This window comes from Leopardus geoffroyi, chromosome C1, assembly GCF_018350155.1.
Source record: "Leopardus geoffroyi isolate Oge1 chromosome C1, O.geoffroyi_Oge1_pat1.0, whole genome shotgun sequence".
Lineage (NCBI taxonomy): Eukaryota > Metazoa > Chordata > Mammalia > Carnivora > Felidae > Leopardus > Leopardus geoffroyi.
In genome coordinates, this window is record NC_059328.1 from 129,487,561 (window position 1) to 129,503,164 (window position 15,604).

The following is a 15,604-nucleotide window of genomic DNA, read 5'->3' on the forward strand; positions in this document are numbered from 1 at the left end:
AACAGATTTTAAAACAGAGACAAGAGACAAAAAAAAGTATTACATAATGATAAAGATATCAACCCAACAATAGGATAGCAATTGTATATATCTATGAATCCAACATAGGAGCACCTAAATACATAAGGCAAATATAAATAGACATAGTAGAAGAACTTGATTGTAATACAATAATAGTAGGGGATTTTAATACTCCACTTACATCAATAGGTAAATCAGCCAGACAGAAAATCAATATGGAAAGAGTGGTCTTGAACAACACATAGACCAAATGCAGTTAATAGATATATACAGAACATTCCATCCAAAAGCACCAGAATATACATATTTTTCAAATGCACATGGAACATTATCCAGGATAGATCACATGCTAGGCCAAAATACAAATCTCAACAAATCTAAGAAGATTCAAATCACATAAAGCATTTTCCTCACCAAAAGGGTATGAAACTGGAAATCAAACACAAGAAAAAACTCACAAACATACGAGGGCTAAACAAGATGTCACTAAAACAAATAGGTCAACAAATAAATAAGAGGAAATTAAAAAAAAATCATGAAGACAAATTAAAATGAAAACTCAATGGTCCAATATCTTTGGGACACAACAAAAGCAGTTCCAAGAGAAGATTTTATAGTGATATAGGCCTACCTCCAAAACAAATAGAATTTCAAATAAACAGTCCAACCTTACACCCAAGGGAACTAGAAAAAAATAGAAAACAAGCTCAAAGTTGTGAGAGGGAAGGAAGGAAAAATAAAGCAGAAATAAATGAAATAGAATCTGAAAAATAAATAAATAAATAAATAAATAAATAAATAAATAAGATCAGTATAACCAAGACTTTCTTTTTTTTTTAAAGATAAACTAAATTGATAAACCTTTAACCAGACTCATCAAGAACAAAAGAGAGGACCCAAATAAATAAAACCAGAAATGAAAAAGAATAGGTAGCAATGGGCACCACAGAAATATAAAGGACTATAATAGACTACAGTACAAAATTATATGCCAACAAATTGGACAACTAAGAAAAAAATAGATAAATTCCTAGAAACATACAATTCCCAACACTGAATCAGAAAAATATCTGAACAGACTGATTACTAGTGACAAAATTGAACTGGTAATTTAAAAACTCTCAACAAACAAAAGTCCAGGGACCAATGGCTTCATAGGTGAATTTTAGCAGATATGAAGAGTTATTACCTATTATTCTCAAACTATTACAAAAATAGAAGAGGAAGGAATGCTTCCAAATTCATTTTACAAGGCCAGCTTATCCTGATACCAAAACAAGATTAGACACTACAGGGGAAAACAAAACAAAACAAAACAAACAAAACAAAACAAAACAAAATTACGGGCCAGTATCTCTGATGAACATAGATGCAAAAATCCTCAACAAAATATTAGCAAACAGCATTCAACAATACATTAAAAGAATCATTCACCCAAACGAAGTGGGATTTATTCCAGGGATGCAAGTATGGTTCAATATCTACAAACTAATAAATGTGATACTACACGATGACAAAATGAAGAACAAAAACTATATGATCATCTCAACAGATGAAAAAAATAATTTAGAAACATTCAACATTAATTCATGATAAAAACTTTCAACAAAGTGGGTTTAGAGGAAACATACCTAAACATATAAAGGCCATATAGGAAAACCCATAGCTAACATCATACTCAATGGTAAAAAGCTGAAAGCTCCTCCTCTAAAATCAGGAACAAATCAAAGATGTATACTCTCACTACTCTTATTCAACATGGTACTGGAATTTCCAGATGTAGCAATGAGACAAGAAAAAGAAATAAAAGGCATACAAATTGGTCAGGAAGCAGTAAAACCGCCACTATTTGCAGATGACATGATAATATATATATAGAAAACCCTAATGACCCCAACAAAGAACTATTGGAAATAATAAATAAATGCAGTAAAGCAGCAAAATACAAAATTAATGTACAGAAATCTGTTGCATTTCTATGTGCTAATAACAAATTAGCAGGAAGAAAAATTAAGAAAACAATCCGACTTAGAATTTCATCAAAAAGAATAAAATACCTATGAATAGATTTAACCAAGAAGGTGAAAGACCTATACTATGAAATCTATAAGAAATTAATTAAAGAAATTGAAGACGACAAAAACAAACAGAAAAATGTATCATGCTCATGGACTGGAAGAAGTAATATTGTTGCATTGTCTATAATACCCAAAGCGATCTACAGATTGAATGCAATCCCTATCAAAAGACCAACAGTATTTTTCACAGAAAACAATTTTAAAATTTCTTTGGAACCACAGGGACCTCAAAGAGCCAAAGCAACCTTGAGAAAGAAGAAAAAAACTGGAAGTACCACAATCCCAGATTTCAACATATACTACAAAACTATACTAATCAAAACAAGGCAGGGGATGGGCTAAAGGGGTGATGGGTATCAAGGAGAGCACTTGAGTTAAGCACTGTTATATGTAAGTGACGAATCACTAAATTCTACTCCTGAAACCAATATTACACTATATGTTAACTAGATAGAATTTAAATTAAAATTTGAAAATAAAAAAAGTATGGTACTGACTACATAAATAGAAACACAGGTCAACAGAACAGGATAGAGATCCCAGAAATTAACCCACATGTTATGGTCAATTAATGTACTACAAAGAATATACAATGGGGAAAGATAACCTCTTCAATAAATAGTGCTGGGAAAACAGGACATATACATTCAAAAAAATGAAACTGGGTCATTTTCTTATACCATACACAAAAAAAGATTCAAAATGGATTAAAGAACTACATGTGAGACCTGAAACCCTAGAACTCCTAAAGGAAAACATAGGCAATTATCTCTTGGACATCAGCCTTAGCAACATTTTTAAGGATGTGTCTCCTCAGGCAAGGCAAACAAAAGCAAAAATAAACTACTAGAACTACACCAAAACAAAAGGTTTTGGCACAGTGAAGGTAACCATGAGCAAAACAAGATAGTAACCTAGTGAATGAGAGAAGCTATTTGCAAATGATGTATCTGATGAGCAATTAATATCCAAAATATATAAAGAACTCATATAACCCAATACCAAATAAAACCAAAAATTCAATTAAAAATAGGCAGAGAACCTGAATGGACATTTTTTTTCAATGAAGACATACAGATGTCTAACAGAAACAGGAAAAGGTGCTCAACAGCAGGGAAATGCAAATCAAACCCAATGAGATATCACTCCACACCAGTTAGAATCAAAAAGACAAGAAATATCAAGCATTGGCAAGGATGAGAGCAAAGGAAATCTTCATGCTCTGTTGGTGGGAATGTAAATTAGTACAACTACTTTGGAAAAAAGTATGGAAGTTTTCGAAAAAATTAAAAATAGTAATACCATATAATCTAGTAATTCCACTACTCACCCAAAGAAAACAAATAGACAAATTTGAAAAAAATACATGTACCTCTATGTTCACTGTGGCATTATTTATGATAGTTAAGATATGGGAGCAACCCAAGTGTCCATCGATTGATAAATGGGTAAAGAAGAAGTGGTAATCAAAACAATCTAACAAAATTCCAGGACCAAATGGCTTCACAGGTGAATTCAGCCAAATATTTAAAGGAGAGGTGATGCTTATTCTTCTCAAACTATGCCAAAAAAATAGAAGAGGAGGGGTGCCTGGGTGGCTCAGTCAGTTAAGCTTCTGACTTCAGCTCAGGTCATGACCTCACAGTTCTGAAATTCAAGCCACATGTCAGGCTCTGTGCTGAAGCTCGGAGCCTGGAGCCTGCTAATAAGAATTCTGTGTCTCCCTCTCTCTCTCTCTCTCTCTCTGCCCCTCCCTCCCCTGCTCACACTCTGTCTCTCTCTCTCAAAAATAAATAAACATTAAAAAATTAAAAAAATAAATACACGAGGAAAGAAAACTTTCAAATTCATTCTGAGGCTAGCATTACACTGATAAAATACTAGCAGACTGAATCCAACAAGACATTTTAAAAAATCATTCACCATGATCAAGTGGGATTTATTCCTGGGATGCAAGTATGATTCAATATTCACAAATCAATCCACGTGATGGGGCACCTGGGTGGCTCAGTTGGTTAAGCATCTGACTTCGGCTCAGGTCATGATCTCACGGTTCATGAGTTTGAACCCCACATCGGGCTCTGTGCTGACAGCTCAGAGCCTGGAGCCTGCTTCAATTTCTGTGACTCCTTCTCTCTCTGCCCCTCCCCCACTCACTCACACTCTCTCTCTCTTGCTCTCTCTCTCTCTCAAAAATAAATAAATATTTAAAAAATTTAAAAAATCAATCCATGTGGTACAACACATCGACAAGAGAAAGGATAAAAACCATATGATCATTTCAATAGCTGAAGAAAAAGCATTTGACAAAGTACAACACCATTCATGATAAAAACTCTCACCAAAATAGGTTTAGAGGGAACATACCTCAACATAATAAAGGCTATATATGAGAAACCCACAGTGAACATCATACTTAGTGGGAAAAAAGTGAGAGATTTTCCCTAAGGTCAGGAACAAGAAAAAGGTCTCCACTCTTATCACTTTCATTCTACACAGTACTGGAAGTCCTAGCCACAGCAATGAGACAACAAAAAAATAAAAGGTTCAGGTGCCTGGGTGGCTCAGTCGGTTAAGCCTCCAACTCTTAATTTTGGCTCAGGTCATGATTTCTGGGTCCTGGGATTGAGCGCCACTGCCAGTGCAGAACCTGCTTGGGATTCTCTCTCCCTCTCTTTCTGCCCCTCCCCTGTTCTCTCTCTCTTTCCTCTCCCAAAATAAGTAACTAAACTTTAAAAAATGTTTTAAAAATGAAATAAAATGCATCCAAATTGATAAGGAAGAAATAAAGTTTTCACTATTTGCAGATGACATGATACTATGTATAGAAAACCCTAATGATGCCACCAAAAAACTACCAGACCTGATAAATGAATTCAGTAAAGTCACAGGATACAAATCAATGTACATAAATCCATTGCATTTCTATACACTAATAATGAGGTAACAGAAAAAGAAATTTTAAAAAAATCCCATTTACAACTGCAGCAAAAATAATAAATAACTAGGAATAAAGTTAACCAAATAAGTGAAAAAGCTGTACTCTAAAAACTATAAAAAAAAATTGTGAAAGCAAATTGAAGACAACACAAAAAAATGGAAAGGCATTCCATGCTCACGAATTGGAAGAACAAATATTGTTAAAATGTCCATACTACCCAAAGCAACCTGCAGATTTAATGCAATCCCTATCAAAATACCAACAGCATTTTTCACAGAACCAGAACAAACAATATTAAAATGTGTTAGGATAGCCAAAGAGATCCTGAAAAAGAAAAGGAAAACTGGAAGTATCACAATCCCAGATTTCAAGTTATATTACAAAGCTGTAGTAATCAGAACAACATGGTACTGGCACAAAAAGAGACACATAGATCAAAGAAACAGAATAGTAAGCCCGGAAATTAATCCACAATTATGTGGTTAATGAATATCCAACACAGCAGGAAAGAATATGCAATGGGAAAAAGATGATCTCTTTAACAAATAATGTTGGGAAAACTGGAGAGCAACATGCAAAAGAATGAAACTGTACCATGTTCTTACATCATGCACAAAAATAAACTCAAAATGGATTAAAGACCCATATGTGAGACCTGAAACCATAAAAAATCCTTGAAGAGAGCACAGGCAGTATTTTCTCTGACACTGTCTACAGCAACCTTTTTCTAGGTATGTCTCCTGAGGCAAGGAAAATAAAAGCAAAAATCAACTACTGGAATTGCATCAAAATAAAAAGCTTCTTCACAGCAAATGAAACAATCAGCAAAACTAAAAGGCAACTTACAAAATGGGAGAAGATATTTGTAAATTATATATCCAATAAAGTCTTAAAATCCAAAATTTATAAAGAACTTATACAACTCAACACCCAGAAAACAACCCAGTTAAGAAATGAGCAGAAGACACGAATAGACACTTTTCCAAAGCAGACATCCAGATGGCTAAGAGACACATGAAAATATGCTCAACATCACTCAGCATCAGGGAAATGCAAATCAAAAACTACCATGTGATATCACCTTAAACTATCAGGATGGCTAAAATCAAGAACACAAGAAACAACAAGCATTGGTGAGAAAGTGGAGAAAAACGAACCCTCTAACACTGTTGGTGGGAATGCAAACTGATGCAGCTACTGTGGAAAACAGTATGGAGGCTCCAAAAAGTTAAAAATAGAACTATCTTATGATCCAGTAATTGCACTACTAGGTATTTACCCTAAAAATACAAAAACATCAATTCAAAGGGAACATGCGCCTCCATGTTTATTGCAGCATTATTCCAACAGCCAAATTATGGAAATAGCTCAAGTGTCCATTGATAGAAAAAGAAAATGTCACACACACACACACACACACACACACACACACACACACACATGCACACAGAGAGTTATTATTCAGCCATAAAAAAGAATGAAATTTTGCCATTTGCAACAACATGGATAGATTTAGAAAGTATACTGCTAAGTGAAATAGAGAAACACAAATACCATGTCATTTTACTCCTAATAGGAAGTTAAGCAAGAAAACAAATGAGCAAAGGAAAGAAAGAGAGAGAGAGACAAACCAAGAAACAGACAACTATAGAGAACACACTGATGTTTGCCAGAGGTGAGGTGGGGGGAAGGGAATGCGTTAAATAGGTGATGGGTATTAAAGAATACACTTACCATTATGAACCCTAAGTAACGTATAGAATTGTTGAATCACCATATAGTACACCTGAAACTAATATAACACTGTGTGTTTACTAGAATTAAAATACTTAAAAAAAAAGGAGTAGGGGCATGTGGGAGGCTGAGTTGGTTATGCATCTAACTCTTGATTTCATCTCAGGTCATGATCTCATGGTCTGTGGGTTCAAGGCTCCCGTTGGGCTCTGCACTGACAGCATGGAGCCTGCTTTGGATTCTCTCTCATCCTCTCTCTCCGCCCCTCCTCTGCTTGTGTGCCCTCTCTCTCTCTCTCTCTCTCTCTCTCAATAAATAAATAAATAAATAAATAAATAAATAAATAAACTTAAAAAAAGAAGTTCCGAAGAACAGACACTCAGATCAATGGAATAGAATAGAGAACCCAGAAATGGACCCACAAACATATGGGCAACTAATCTTTGACGAAGCAGGAAAGAATATCCAATGGAATAAAGACAGTCTCTTCAGCAAGTGGTGCTGGGAAAACTGGACAGGGACATGCAGAAGAATGAACATGGACCACTTTCTTACACCATACACAAAAATAAACTCAAAGTGGATGAAAGACCTCAATGTAAGACAGGAAGCCATCAAAATCCTCGAGGAGAAAGCAGGCAAAAACCTCTTTGATCTTTCCCGCAGCAATTTTTTACTCAACATGTCTCCAGAGGCAATGGAAACAAAAGCAAAAATGAACTACTGGGACCTCATCAAAATAAAAAGCTTCTGCACAGCAAAGGAAACAATCAGCAAAACTAAAAGGCAACTGACAGAATGGGAGAAGATATTTGCAAATGACATATCAGATAAAGGGTTAGTATCCAAAATCTACAAAGAACTTATCAAACTCAACAACCAAATAACAAATAATCCAGCGAAGAAATGGGCAAAAATATGAATAGACACTTCTCCAAAGAAGACATCCAGATGGCCAACCAACACATGAAAAAATGTTCAACATCACTCCATCATCAGGGAAATACAAATCAAAACCACAATGAGATACACACCTCACAGCTCACCTCACACCATGAGATACCACCTCACACCTGTCAGAATGGCTAACGTTAACAACTCAGGCAACAACAGATGTTGGCGAGGATGCGGAGAAAGAGGATCTCTTTTGCATTGTTGATGGGAAGGCAAGCTGGTGCAGCCACTCTGGAAAACAGTATGAAGGTTTCTCAAAAAAACTAAAAATAGAACTACCCTATGACCCAGCAATTGCACTACTAGGTATTTATCCAAGAGATACAGGTATGCTGTTTCCAAGGGACAAATGCACCCCCATGTTTATAGCAGCACTATCCACAATAGCCAAAGTATGGAAAGAGCCCAAATGTCTATCTATGGATAGATGGATAAAGAAAATATGGTATATATATATATATATATATATATATATATATATATATATATAGAATGGAGTATTACTCAGCAATAAAAAAGAATGACATCTTGCCATTTGCAACTATGTGGATGGAACTGGAGGGTATTATGCTAAGTGAAATTAGTCAGAGAAAGACAAAAATCATATGACTTCACTCATATGAGGACTTTAAGAGACAAAACAGATGAACATAAGGGAACGGAAACAAAAATAATATAAAAACAGGGAGGGAGACAAAACAAAAGAGACTCATAAATATGAAGAACAAACTGAGGGTTGCTGGAGGGGTTGTGGGAGGGGGGGATGGGCTAAATGGGTAAGGGGCATTAAGGAATCTACTGAAATCATTGCTTCACTATATACTAACTAATTTGGATGTAAATTTTAAAAAATAAAAAATAAAGTTAAATCAAATTAAAAAAAAATTTCCACCTACCCTCAGTTTTAGAGTCAGAATTATGTAAAGGATGAGCAAAGGGAAACAGATGCATTTTCTTGACCTACAAGGAAAGAAATTGGATTTTAAATATTATTTGTTGAGTTACATAAAGTGAATGAATTATGTATCTAAGTATTATTTTCTATAATTTCCAATTATGTTTTATCCAAAAAGTGATATTACTTCTCTCAAGTTCTCTAAAATTATCTTGCCTCAAGTGCATACTATTATCTTCTGTCGAACATATTTGAAATAAGGCTTTGAGGGTAAATAGTATACTTGCTTTTTTATGACTACTTTACAGTCACTTGTAAATTGAAATGTACTTGCAAACATGAACTTTAAAGAATCAGTATATCCATGAAAATGTTAAGGGAGTTCTGGACTTTCTTTCTCACTTTTGGAATTAGAAAGTCATTTAAACTATTCATGTATGTTTTTTACAAATTGTGTGAAATTGAAGTTAACTAGAAATAGTGATGATTAAACCTTCTCAATTAAGTACAAATTCTCTCTGTTACTGTTAAGACTATCTAAGAAAGAAAAGCTTAAATGCCTTTAATTCCTGAGGTTCTAAACAAATGTCCTCATGACAGGAAAATAGTCTATATACCTTTATAGTTGTGGGTTTTTTTAATTTCTTGATCACGTGTTCATTAACAGCAAAAATTGAATGATAGAGTTCTGTGCAGAATAATAACCCAGGACTAACTGACTCACCTCTGACTTTTCTGCTATTGATTAACATTTTCAGGACAATCAATATCTATCAGACCACTCACTCTCAAAATTAATCAAGACAAAATTCTGAGAGTTATGAAGTTCAAGTGTCCTGTTATGTTTTTTGGTACTTATTTTATAGGCACCCTTGCAATTTGTTTTCAGTAGGCTTATCTGACTGTGTGAAGCCTGAAGTCCACTGGAATAGTAAATGTAGACATCCTCAATACTTATATCCAGAGCTATCTAATGAAGTGTCTTTGTTTCTTATAAACATATTTCAAATTATTCACATCTAAAATTGCAATGTGCATTTCTAACAACCATATCACTATTACTTGAGCATCAATTAAAACAATTTTTGTTATAAATATTCATATTTTATTTTTTTTCTTTTTTTTTTTCAACGTTTTATTTTATTTTTGGGACAGAGAGAGACAGAGCATGAACGGGGGGAGGGGCAGAGAGAGAGGGAGACACAGAATCGGAAACAGGCTCCAGGCTCTGAGCCATCAGCCCAGAGCCTGACGCGGGCTCGAACTCACGGACCGCAAGATTGTGACCTGTCTGAAGTCGGACGCTCAACCGACTGCGCCACCCAGGCGCCCCTAAATATTCATATTTTAAATATGTATATACAAGTAAGTCCTTTCTACATGTCCATTCCTCTGTTGGACCTGCTTGCCATTTATGCTACTTAGTATCACTTTATAAGACTGATTCAAAAGCACATGATACCTCTTCCCCATGCAAACACAAAGCTGCTTTTCCAATGGCTAATATTCAGCAGACACCTGAGTTGGAGAACTGGGTATTGAATCTAGCTCTTCCACTCACTAATTCTATGACTTTAAATGAGATGCTGATGAATCAGTTTCTCTTACTTAAAAATGAAGCCAAGGACTCTAAGCTATATTACAAAGCTGTAGTCACCAAGCCTATATGGTACTGGCACAAAAAGAGACACATAGATCTATGGAACAGAATAGAAAACCCAGAAATGGACCCACAACTGTATGGTCAACTCATCTTCAACAAAGTAGGAAAAAATATTCAGTGGCAAAAACAATCTCTTCAAAAATGGTCTTGGGAAAACAGTACAGTAACATGCAAAATAATGAATCACTTCCTGGATCACTTCCTTACCCCCATACACAAAAATAAATTCGAAAAGGATGAAATATCTAAATGTGAGGAAACCATATAAATCCTAGAAGAGAACACAGGCAGCAACCTCTTTGGCCTTGGCCAGAGCTATGTTTTATTAGACATGTCTCCAGAGTCAAGGGAAACAAACGCAAAAATGAACTATTGGGACTTTATCAAGACAAAAAGCTTCTACACAGCAAAGGAAACAGTCAACAAAACTATAAGGCAGCCTATGGAATGTGAGAAGATGTTTTCAAATGACATATCTGATAAAGAATTAGTATCCAAAATCTATAAAGAACTTATCAAACTCAGCACCCAAAAAAACAAATAATCCAGTTAAGAAATGGGCAGAAGACATAGGCACATATTTTTCCAAAGAAGACATTAGATGGCTAACAAACACGTAAAAAGATGTTCAACATCACTCATCATCAGGGAAATGCAAATCAAAACCACCATAAGATACCACCTCACACCTGTCACAATGGCTAAAATTAACAACACAAGAAATAACAGGTGTTGGTGAGGATGCAGAGAAAGGGGAACCCTCTTGCACTGGTGGTGGGAATGCAAACTTGTACAGCCACTCTGGAGAACAGTACGGTGGTTCCTTCCAAAACTAAAAATAGAACTACCCTATGATCCAGCAGTTGCACAATGAGATATTTACCCAAAGGATACAAAGATACAGATTTGAAGGGGTGCATGCATCCTGATGTTTACAGCAGCATTATCAACAATAGCCAACTATATAAAGAACCCAAGTGTCCATCTATTGATGAATGAATAAAGAAGATATGGTCTGTATATGCAATGGAATATTATTTGGCCATCAAAAAGAATGAAATCTTGTCATTTGCAGCAATGTGGATGGAACTAGAGTATATTATGCTAAGCAAAATCAGTCAGTCAGAGAAAGACAGATACCACATGATTTCACTCATATGTGGAATTTAGGAAATAAATCATATGAACATACAGGAAGGGGAACAAAAGGAGAGAGGGAAGCAAACCATAAGAGACTCTTATCAAGAGAGAACAAACTGAGGGTTGATGGAGGAAGGAGGTTGGAGGAGGGGCTAAATGGATGATGGGCATTACGGAGGGCACTTGCTATGATGAGCACTGGGTGTTACATGGAAGTGATGAATCACTAAATTCTACTCCTGAAACCAATATTGCATTATATGTTAACTAACTAGAATTTAAATAAAAATTTGGAAGAAAAAAAATGAAGCCAAGGTGACAATACACATTAAAGTACTATTGAGGTGGCACTCCCAATTATTATGAAGAGGATTTTTTCATTCTTATTCTATTAAGTACTACACAGATGCAATGTAATATTATATTTTAAGTACTATAAAAATGTAATATATTGTTAAAATTATTAATTTTTGGTGTGGGGAGGATTGAACATGTATTCTTTGCAACGGTATTTCCCAAAACTTGTATTCAGAGATTTGAAACACTGATCATATATTGAAATGAAAAGTCCATTTGTCTACATTTCTCCTAGTGAGTAAATTCTCTGAGGGCAGCTACAATTGTTACCCTAATCACTATTTTACTCTAGTGTCTGGCCTGATGCATCATATATAGTAGGCATTAATTACACCCACATCATATACATAACTGACTTGTCAGATGATTCTACATGCTTGAATGAAAGGGGCCTCTCCTTTATGCAGATACAGAGGTGGACGATAAGACTAGGGGTGAGGGTGTAGGTGAAAAATTAGGACCAACTGGTAGAATCCAGGGAAAATTAGTAAACCTAAGTTTTAAAAAATGTGTTAAAAAACAGAAATATCTAGGCTGGTAATAGAGATTTCTCTATAATGAGACATGCTTAATCAAAGCTGATGGCCACCTGTCATGGCTATAGTAGAAGGACTCACTGAACTGGCTGGGATGGAGTACAAGGTAACACCTATGATCCATTCCAAGAGTCAAATGTATTTCCAACCACAATTAAAAAGAAAAGAAAAACTCTTTAGATATTAGGTAATAAGATGTTTGAAAAATTTGCTGGTCAATTTAGTTAATATAATTAATTTTGTCATCATATATACCAATCCCAAGAAATTTTCTGTATCTGACAATTTTGCATGACTTACCATGGCATGAAGCAATGAAATAAATTAAACTTCTAGGAAAGCATTAAGTACTACCTCCCTTTTACAAGCAGCAGTTTTGTTTGCTACTTCCTTAGTGAATTGGAGCTTCCTAACGTGCATTTGCCTCCCTATGAGCTGTCAGGTGACTAAATATTTTGCTGAAGAATTGACAGGGACCAAGGACTTCATGAACATGATCTCTCTTGATTTTAAAATCTTTCAAAAGATGCCCTTTGCCATCATGAGTGTCCTGGAGATAAAAGTGGGAGCTAGCTGACAACAAGCTGAGGAACTGTCATTAGTTCTAAATGTTGAGTAATGGAGCATAACATCTTTCAGCAAGAACAGCCAGGAGAAATGGCCCTTAAAATATCTACAGTATCAAATATTATAAAGGAATAATTACCATGTGATAGATACATAAAGTGGGTGCACAGAGGTTATTTGTCATTACTGCAGTCTGCTCAAAATTCAGAGGGAATGACACTCCTTATTTAGGAATAGACTTTTACATACATGTCAGGGTTAACTCATAATAGTCAAACTGCAATGAAATGTAGTCCTACTGAAATGCTTCAGTTAAAAAACACAAAGTCAATGGAGCACCTGGCTGGCTCAGTTGGTTAAATGTCCTACTCTTGGTTTCAGCTCAGATCATGATCTTATGGTTCATGGGATTGAGCCCCACATTGGGCTCTGTGCTGGCAGCATGGAGCCTGCTTGGGATTCTCTCTTCCTCTCTCTCTCTGCCCCTCCCCTGCTTGCACTGTCTCTCTCAAAATAAATAAATAAACATTAAAAACAAGACAAAACAAAAGAAAACAAAAACCCACAGAGTCATTAAGAAAGATAGGTGAGAGGAACTTTACAGATCAAAACCCTTTTTGGGGCACCTGGGTGGCTCAGTTGGTTCAGTGGTCGACTTCAGCTCAGGTCATGATCTCGCAGTCTGTGAGTTTGAGCCCCATATCTGGCTCCGTGCTGATGGCTCAGAGCCTGGAGTCTGCTTTGGATTCTGTACCTCCCACTCTCTCTGTTCCTCCCCCACTCACACTCTGTCTCTCTGTCTCTGTCTCTGTCTCTGTCTCTGTCTCAAAATTAAATAAACAATAAAAAAATTTTTTAAAACCCCAAAAAACCCTTTTTATCTCATATTTCAGGTAATAAACCTGAAGCTCCAATTGATTAGGTGGCCGGGGTAAGTTCATGTAGTAGGTTCCTAACAGGTCTATTTATCCTTAGTCTCAGCCCAGTATGCCTTTAACTATTACAAAGCAATTCACTAAAAGGTTGATTAAACAGTCTAAATTAAGTTAATGACATATTTCACTGTAACAGGGAAAACTGGCCTTGCTCATTTGACTTCTTTCCTACTATCTCTCCAACTCCTTCAATCCACAGGGAAATATTTGTACTACATTGAAAATAGAGGACAAGTGCCAGCCACATACCAGAAATTTTGTAGAATCTTGCAAGATGTAGTACAGGTGAGAGAATGTGGGAAGGCTGAGCAACAGTTATGACATCATGGGTAAGGTCAGAGTCCAATAGATAACCAGCAGAATCTAATGCCACAAAGTTCAGAAGCTGGGTTCTGGGACAAGAGCAGATGAGAAGCAAGCATCAATCTCTCCAGTTCTTCTGAAAGTAGCATTCCAGTGCTGGTACACAGAATGCCAAGCGACATACTTACTCCCAGTTTGCCCCCATTGTGGGATGCAAGACTCTCTGAGAGTATGGAGCTGTGTATATGTAGTTGGAGTGGGAGGTCAGCCACTGTCATCCTTGGTCTTATAGAAGAACACTATTCCAGCTAATTGGTTTCTAACAACCAACATGGATAGGACAGCTTCAGTATGATGTCACAATGCTTTCTCCAACCAAGTCTCATACTTTACTAATTACACACACACACACACACACACACACACACACACACACAAATGGACATTTTATCTGTCATCATAATACTATAATCTAAATGTTTTCATTCTCTTTTCTTCAGAGACCCAAATGTTTGAATAGAGACTGAAAATCATCTGATAGAAACTGTGCCATAACCATAAACATGAAGATATTGTATCATTCAAAGTAAGAAACTTTTACTCTGTAGCTGCAAACTTTTTTGTAATAATTAAAAATAATAATTACCAAAATATATTAAAAGCCTGTATTAAAAAAGAAGAATGTGAGTGGCCCCAGTCAGAGAAGGCATTGAGGTCTGCCATATTTTATGGTCAATGAAAGCTAGAAACCAGCCTTCTACTTCAAGAGGTGAGTCCTCAGACATATGCAAGTTCTCACTCCATGAGAACTTATCTTTTATTGCGTCAGAAACTTATAGTATGTTATTTATAAACTCAAACTTCTAACATGATAAAACAAAATTAAATACAAAGGTATTTTAATAAAAGAAAGAGAAGTGTAGCCTATAACCTATAAAGATTCTCCATTTTGAGTCATTCAATACAAAGGCCAGTGTATTGCCCCTCTTAATACCATCAGTCGTCTGGTCATGTTAGTTAACTACACTTACTTGATTCCTTTCTCACAATCAAACTTCTCATCATAATAGTGTAGCTTTGCTTGTAGTGAAAAAAGCAGCCACTCACATCCATGCAAGTGTTTAGTTTGACATTTCATCATAAAGCAATAATTTGGTCCTCTGATTTTATGAGCTGATGTGGAAGAGCTGGTGTGGTGATCATCAATAATGAACAAATGAGCATCAGTATTAATGCATGACAAAGAAGATTTAAAGTCAAAATAATTAAACTGGATAAAAAGGTTTCTTATGGATAAATATATCACTTACAATGTAAAGCAAAAAGACATTCTTAGGAAATGATTTTAACACACATCGTTCAATCATTTGTAAAAAATTTAAGTCAAAAGATAATATAGATACATTCACAGTATATGTGAATGATGTAATCAATAATGTATATTTTACATGAAACATTATAAAAATATACATGGGGCTCC

General features: G+C 35.5%; 1 long non-coding RNA gene across 1 annotated transcript; it reads right to left on the reverse strand.

The window, feature by feature from the left end:
* Positions 1-8,546: 8,546 nt before the first annotated feature.
* On the reverse strand, positions 8,547-14,397 carry LOC123596742. Its single transcript, XR_006711844.1, has 3 exons — positions 14,313-14,397; positions 14,071-14,213; positions 8,547-8,688 (listed from the first exon to the last, which is right to left on the reverse strand). It is a non-coding gene; the product is annotated as an uncharacterized LOC123596742 (long non-coding RNA).
* Positions 14,398-15,604: the final 1,207 nt, after the last annotated feature.